Below are 8,623 nucleotides of genomic sequence, written 5' to 3'. Positions count from 1 at the left end.
TAATTCAGCAAGTCTTGGATGAAAACCGTTAGCGAGAAAGTAATGATCTTTTTTAGCACTGCTGCACATGCAGTATAAGTAAATTGTTGCACTTGTATCACTATTGCTAATAAGCATAAACATTATACTTCCTATACGGGGTTATACTTGCAAGTACTTTGTGATATAACGGGTGATATAATGATCAAATATATATATTTGACTTATATTAAAACTCGCAAATAAAGTTTTTCACTAAACACTCAGATTGGTATAAACATAGGTAAAGTTGTACTTATTGCATGGTAGCCTATAGCTTTTTTATAGTTTTAAAACACAGTGTGGAAAATGAATAAAAAAAAATAATCGATTTGGAATTTTCAAGAATTTGAATGGAGATGGTTGAACACTCAATAATCTTGAGAACCAGCGTATGGAGACTTCTGCTCCCTATTCTCAAACAGTTTGCAGGGTTTGACTGTGGTTTTAAATGTAGTTGTAGCAGGTCAACAACTGAGCGAAGGTCGTCGATCGTATACATTTCTCTTTAGCGCCCTTTTCTGGAATTATGATATTGTGCTAAACATACCGTTATATATAATAACTCAAACGGTATTTTGAGATAATTATTATAGTGTTATAGATTTCCTAGCCACTGCAAAAGTGATACCATTTTTTACACGGTAAAGGAAGGTGGCTAACCTTAAAAGCACTCGCTACATTCAGTATCATACAGCAAATTGTTTCGTCACTATTCTTTTTTTTTCCAATAGATGGCTAAAAGGAGACGTGTTAATGTCAAAAAAGAAGACCAAGGGACCTCAACTTCTGGCAGTTTAATGGTATGAGGAGTGTATTTAAAAAAAAATTCTAACTCGATAAGTCGCTAATATACCCAGAATTTTTTAAAACCTGCCGGGCTCGGTTTTTTATATCGCCTTTTAAAAATTTTGATGAGACTTCCCTTTTTCAAACAATCAGTGCCGGGCTCGTTGACTATATTTCTGGATGGAGTTGTAACCAATTAACAACTAAACGAGGGCCGTGAAAATTTTTTTAATACTTTAAGCGTTCCTTGTCTGCAAATATGAAATTGTTCTAAACCCTACTGTGATGTGTAATATCCTTACAGCATGTTAGGATATTTGTGTTATAGCTATGCTAGCCACTGCAAGAATGATACCAATGCTTTCTGGGAACAAGAAAAGTGTCTAGCCTGAAAAATCGCTTGCTACATTCAGCATCATAATGAAAATTCTTTCGTCGTTACATGGCCAGAAAATTCGGACATATTTAACATTCTACTTCCGCCTAATTTTCCATATGGTGTCAAAATAAAGCTTCGTGAGTTTATAGTAAACTGTAATGTGCACAGTACTAAACGCTAAAAATACACCTTTAGGTAGGTCAATTATAATTTGCCTTAATTGCTCGTTGCAGAGCAAGTTAATCTTAATATTTTTATACAGTATTTCAAAATGTTTTATCACTATTCGTCCTGCATTTTCAAAACAAAGTTTTGGTCATTTATCACGTTGAATACCATATAAAACGAAAACCGTAATAGCGTAGAAATAAAAAAAAAATGCAGAGCCGACATAAACCTTTGCCAGCAAAATATTACCTCAGGATCTTCAATATGACACGAGTTACAAGAAACAACCAGGGCAAATAGCAAAGATGCAATGATTTTCTTAAATTTTGCAAAATTTAAGAATGCGCAATATAATTTATAGTTCTGCAAACGAATAATATTTGAACAGATATGCAAATTTGCTACGGCAATCTGCATATTCCATGTCCGCAATTTCTGGCCATGATGTTTTCCTTCCAATATAGATGGAAAGATCGATAAAACAAGATGGAAAAGAGCCGGAAGACTCAACTTCCAATGAAAATGCAACGGTACACTGTTAATTTTGAGGTGCTAAAATAGCACCAGCGTAGGTGCCAAATCAACACATTGCAGTGGTGTTAAATAGAAAGTGCTATTTTGACACCAATTTCGGTGCTAATTTAACACCACCAAATCTGACATTACGCTAAAAGTGCCAATATGACACCTTATAATTTCAGCACCTTCGCAAGGTGCTGAAATAGCACCTATTTTGCAGACGGAAAGTGCTAAAATAACGCCAGATTGAGAGTTAAAGTATGGGGTGTCAAAATAACACTAAATGGCGGTAGAGAATTTTCGACTTTATTACAAAGTCATTTTCAGACAGAATGGATAGGGAAAGAGCGGTTATTTAAGTTATTGGAAAATAAATCTGTATTTTCGAATCAATGTTTTGGAACAAGAAATTCCTGTGCGTTTTCTCACAACTATTCATCTGAGTGATCTGACGACATGGAAATTCGGCTTGTTCCTATGATACAAAAAAACCAATAGAGAGGAATACTAGACAAATGGTACATCGATAGTGATGTATTGTCCTTTTCATTTCATCAAACTATGTTATTCCGTGCTATATTTTCGGACTGCCTATATGTATTGATTGCTACAAAGTATTTATTTCGCAATCGCCTGATATGTATGTCCATATAAGGAACAAAATATAACACGTGATCAGCGCCTGTATGGAAATTTTGAGCGCGTCGTTTGAAAACTCTTTTGAATCGTACTTCATACTGCCGTGTTGAAGACGTTTTGAGCGTATTTTCTTAACTATTTTGGTACTTCTAAATATGCTGAACAACAACGGACTCACATAAGGAAATATCAAGAGAATTGGCTATGATATTATCTCAGAAATATCTTGGTAAGTTGAATTGAATTGAATTTGATCGAGTACGGAGGTCCACGTTCGCTCAAACGGCCAAATCGCCAAACAAACAAATGTGTGTTATTTATTATTATAGAGAAGCCAAATGAATTCTACTTTTAATACTGCGATGATCTCTTTAGCAATCTGGGTCGAAGAAAATATCATTGCAATAATAGGTATCTATTCATGTTTATTTTACCGTGATTTTATGAAGCATCTGCACTAGGCTCTTATATTGATGTAATTTAACGATATTTTATCCTATATTTAATAGCAGTTGACAATTTGTGCCCTATTTGATACATTTGATGTTAGAGAAAGTTTTTTGTTTCATGGAATATATGTGCCTATGTAATATGTCTTTTGATAACATTATTGAGACATAAAATCTCCTACAGGTTACTTGAAAGTACTATTTAATACCCTGCTGAAAAATTTGAATTCAACTTGTATTCTAACAAATACAATAACAAATACTGTCAGTCATTCAATTGCCCAGCCATTGATTGTGTTCTATAGTGAGTTTGAATTGTGGACTGATACATTTATCAACTATAAATAAATCTGCAATACCTATGATTAATTATAATTCTTGTCTATTTTAAGTTTTCACCAAGATTGAATGAAGGCCTCAAATGTGGCAAATTAAGGGGAAACTGTAATTCTAATGATATGACAAGGGTATGAAGGGATATTTACTGTCAACAATGAAAGTGTATACAATTAATGTATCCAACTATGGAAGAAAAACAAAATATTTCATCCATGATAATTTAGAAATATCCCTTCCTTGCTGACTCAATTGTGGTTGTGGAACAGTAAGTGATAACCTTGTTGTTGTAATCTTTATGATTATCTGTGTTTGCCAAACTTGGTTTCTGTCGACCCTTTTCATCTTAGATTTTGTATTTTGTGTGGTTTGTATTTTGAAAAAAATCCTGAAAATCCTGATCCTGATTTTAAAATGTTCCTGAACTAGGGTGTCAGTATAGTTGAATAGTTGGGAGTAGGAAATTGAATCTGGTTGTAGGCATGCTATCAAAAAGTACAGTATAACACCTCTATTATATGTATATACCCTTTATTAAATGGGTCTGACTGGTTAAACATGATAATTCAATTCATTCTGATACAGGGTTCATGGACCATAACAAGGCCATAGGTTGAAACAATTTTAGAAGAATATCCTGCACTTCAGCTTATTACAGAGGTAAGTTTGCTTTTAGTTTACAGCATTCATGTCGATATAAGGTACCTGTTGGATTGATGTCAAGTGCTCTATTTCAACACTTTGTTATAATTCTTGTTGACAAACAATCCAAACAGATAATTGACTGTCAAATTTCTTTGTTCGACATAATACCCTAACCCTAAGTGTGACAAAACTCTGTGGGCTGATTTTGTTTTTTAAACACTTTTAAAGTCCTCTTTAAAAATATTTGTTATTTATTATACGTTGTTGATTCCATAGATCAGGACCCAAGGCTAATTCGTTCAGAAGACCTTTAAGATGTTCAAACTTTGATGATTGCGGTGGAGGGGCAAATGTTAACTTATCAAAGAACAGACTCAACTTCATTTTATCTACTAAACATGGAGTACATTGGTGGTGTGGCAAATGTGTGTGCATTCTTGGAAACTGCTCTCGTCGGGAAGCCTTAGGACAAAAACTTTTGAAGGACGTTAAGTACCGTAAACATTTTAAACATTCTTGTAGCTACGTAGATTTTCCTGTCACAGCATATGTAGAAATAAATATTTTTTAATCGCATTTGGTCTACTTCGTATGATTATAGCTTATGCTATTTAGTCGCTCCATTGCTAGCGCTAAAAGTGCAAAAACTAATCCACACAAACTTCAGGTGTTAGATTAACACCAAAAGTAGGCGTCAAACAAGCACCAAAGATCGTGCTAATTTGACACCTTATTTCGCGGTGTCAATTTAGCACCCGAAATGGTGTTATTCTGTACCTTTTTATTTGACACCTTTTTTGGTGTCAATATGACACCGCAAAATTAACAGTGAATATAGGAGCGCCATTTCATTAAAGTTTCAAGTTGAGTCGCTAATTTACTGTAAAAGCTGTGTGACTCAGTTTTTAACAATATCATATTCACCTTTTAAAAATTTTACGATAATGGTGACAGAAAAAAATGTTAAAACAACTTGATTGAACTAGAACACTTACTATCGCAAGTGAAGTGCTGCTTTGGATTTATAAGTTAACGGTGGTTACTGAAATCTTGTTTTCACCCTGCTCTTTTCAATTGGACCCAATGCAAGTCATATGAGCAAGTTACATGCTGCAGGCCACGTGGGTTTGGATCATATTTATTGCTTATCGCTTAGATGTTTACACTACTTTGCTAATTTAGACATTCTAGCCTGCATCAATATTAAGTTGCTTTTCATGAGGGCGTGTACAGGCAGTACAGCGAAACTACATACAAAGATTAATAAGCAAATACAAAACAGAGAAATAAATGGAAAAACTATAAACACATAAATAAACAAAATGTTATCGTAGAGAAAAGATCATCGCTTTTGGTTTCATACTTCTCTTAAATAAATTAAAAGAATCAGCCCTTTTTACATCAACATATAGGTAGGTTATTCCAATAGATGGCTCCATTGTATCTGAACCTTATTTTAGGAAATTCTTTCTTTTGTTGTCCATGGTGATATTAAATCAGTTTTATGATTCCTAAGATCATACATGGGAGAGTCGCCATCATTGAAATAACTTTTTTTAATTTGTGTGCTTTACTAAGGCCATCATAATATTAAAACATCGTATGAGCTATTTAAAAAGTATCCACAAGTGCTCTGTGAATATCACGCTAATGTGCTTCAATGTCCTAATCCTTGAAGCTCTCGTCCATAAAAATTATTTATACCAAATTATTATCTATATTTTTTGTTATTTTGTGTCTTGGTCTTATACACTACGGGCAAATCAATGATTCTTTGTGCTTCAGCAGGCTTCGCCACAACGCTAATGGGCGAATCAGTGGTATTTACTTTCTGTGTTTGTGTGTCAATTTCAACAATTTATTGACATATTTCATATGAAAAGTCATTTAACATGTTTGTGTCGTACATATAACAGTTGGTAAATTTTCTACAGATAAAATATATGTCTGATTCTATGACTATGAGGCTGGAATTCAGAGCTTTTGAATGAAAACAAACTGTCTTCTTAGGAATATTTCTGCTTGGCTGTAAGAGCACAGTCAAACTCATATTAAAAGAAACATATGCATTGCTTACCGCTTGAATAAACACTAAAACGTTCATCAGCTTGATTAAAATCCGCAGTAAAAAATAAAGACGTTGCTTCCGATGAAAATCCAAGTTTTAGAAGCTATTGACTTTTCGTAAATCATATACCGACCACAATCACGACATGGATATTCTGAATAAACATGCATGCGCGCAATAGAAAAATATATAATTTACCCCCTTAAAACATTCAAGACGGACACCCGTAAATACGACATCTTTGGAATGGACAACCGGACAGACAAAATCGATATTACTGATGTTTACTGATATGGCGTAATCGCTAATAGATTTTATATTAGTTTTAAAGTGGTGCTTTACACTCCACAATCATGCAGTCTACACTTTCTGCCATGGCTTATGTATGTCCCTAAGCACCTCCCTCGAATTACGGTTAGAAACTATATACAAAGTAGGATCCTACATTTTTTCCCTGATCTAGCAAATAAATCTGATTGCCTGCTATCGACATCGACGAAACAGATGTAAACACCAAAACTAAAGTAGTTATACTAAAGGTTTCGATCCAATCAACATTGAATCACCATCCACCAATTAAAAAAATTAAAATTAGAAGACGAACCAATACATTGGGTTCACCAGATTCGAAAGAGCTTGTGGGACTTCGAGACAAATCACAAAAAAAAATTCAAAATCAGCTCTGAGAGAGATTAGGAAAAATTTAGGGAAGCGAAATTAGATTAGAGTTAGACTTAAAAAAAAATCCAGGTTTACTTTGGGAAATAAGTGACAAGTCGATACCCGTGAAAGGTAAAACACATTTATTCGAAAGATCTTGAGACAGTTGCTGAAGACTTATATATTATTTCGCTTGATGTACCCTATCCTATAGAAGAGTTTAAGTTTGAACATGCTTGTTCAAAAATTGGCGAATTATTGAAGATATGCCCAGAAATAAATCACCGGGGCCAGATAAATTAAACATGCATGAGCGTCATCAAAGACACTTTGCCTGTTACCTGGGACAACTCGCAAAAGTAATTAACTGTACCATGCATTCCCAATTTATGGAAATTAGCGAAGGTGATACCGGTGCTATAGAGATTCCGTCCAATAATCAACCCTGCTTACTCTTAGCTTACCAAAGTCTGTTAAAGAATTGCACTTGAACAATTTGCTTCATATATTATTATATAACATAAAATCAACGCTTATCACCACATCAAAGTGGAAATAGGAAACACTATTCAACAGGGCGGGTTGAGTAGAAGAGGCCAGGTGACTTCGCAACAAGCTCGCAACGCATTATTTTGCAAGCAAATATAAATTCACACCAGAGATCAGTGCGATGACAACTTTCTTCGGCAGGCCTAGCCAATATTTATTTTGGAACTGAAAAGTCGTGATTGAACCTTTTGAAGGCAGCTCAGACGGTAAATACAAATGAGAAAAACTAATACTTGATAAAATACAAATGCTTTCGTCGCCCTAACATTGTTAAAACCTTCCACAACTGCCAGAAAGTAACGCGCGATTTCCTCTTTTCATTTAAACTGTTAAACGATAGTAAATAACCGCCAGGAAGAGTAACATTATTTTCCTCTGATTGGCTGACATTTTCGACTCAGATCACCTGGTAGGTTAAAAAGGGTGAGAAATTTTCTTTTAATAATAGTTTTTTATATATTTATAGGAATTTCTAAACGAGCTAAGAAGTGCTTTCGCAAAAACCAAGGGGAAAAGAGGGCCGTGGGTGGCATATATTCTTGAGTAAGGTTATTCACCATTTATAACAAGCCCATATAATAAGTGATTCACATTTTTATTCTATGCCAGATTTTATTTTTTTAAAGAAATTTCCCGGCTGGGCGTACAGTGTTGCACACACGATTGTGCAACTCCACACACCTTGGTGAAACACGTCAGAAAGGCACACGTACGTAAGGATCTCTTATCAAATTCTTTCCAATAGTGTAGTAGTAAACCTAATATTATTTCGTTGTTTTAGATAAAAAACAAAAAGGGTTTCAATAATTTTAATTTCAAATAATAATTCATGGTAATATTTATGGTATGTAAATGTGTGTAAAAAAGTTTTAAAAAGGTGTATTGATATAACTATTATTATTATTAATATTTTATAATGATGTTGTATAGATGGTGTGTTGCGTGTATTGGTAAATTGTAGTCATTAATTGTTCAAGTAGCGGATTGTAGATTACCTTAAATAAGTGAGACATACAATTGTATGTACCCTAAGAATTCATTATTTAATAAAAGCCCCGTTTACACGACAAACAATTTTTGGCACAGCTCGCTTAAATTTTGGCACGCGGGCCAAAAAAAATTTCACGGTAAAGCGCGTTTACACGTTATTTTCTTTTTTGGCCTGCGTGCCACAAAATTTTTAATTTGCACCCCGTTTGGCACCCATAACTACATCGCTGTCGCAATAAAAGTCAGCGATTTGTCACTATTTTCTGGCGGGAAACTTAAACGGCAGCTGTTAAATATTATTAAACAAAGCAGAGATGCATCAATTGAAGCAAATAAAACACGGATAAAATTAAGGGGCTGCAGACCATTTTATGTCTGTTTACACGACAAAATTTAAGCGTGCCGTGCCATTTT

At 34.3% G+C, this 8,623-nt stretch overlaps 1 long non-coding RNA gene across 2 annotated transcripts; it reads left to right on the top strand.

Annotated features, from left to right (window-relative positions):
- Positions 1-1,886: 1,886 nt before the first annotated feature.
- Positions 1,887-4,765, top strand: LOC114534164. 2 transcript variants are annotated; one of them, XR_003688117.1, is made up of 6 exons: positions 1,887-2,741; positions 2,842-2,923; positions 3,354-3,428; positions 3,525-3,565; positions 3,883-3,957; positions 4,219-4,765. It is a non-coding gene; the product is annotated as an uncharacterized LOC114534164 (long non-coding RNA). The 2 variants fall into 2 exon arrangements; XR_003688116.1 differs by having other exon boundaries at positions 1,887-2,923.
- Positions 4,766-8,623: the final 3,858 nt, after the last annotated feature.

The sequence above is a fragment of the Dendronephthya gigantea genome, unplaced genomic scaffold, assembly GCF_004324835.1.
Source record: "Dendronephthya gigantea isolate DGI-Jeju-01 unplaced genomic scaffold, DenGig_1.0 000097F, whole genome shotgun sequence".
NCBI classification, from domain to species: domain Eukaryota; kingdom Metazoa; phylum Cnidaria; class Anthozoa; order Malacalcyonacea; family Nephtheidae; genus Dendronephthya; species Dendronephthya gigantea.
Note: the sequence above shows the minus strand (reverse complement) of the source record. Positions and strands in the feature narration are given on the sequence as shown.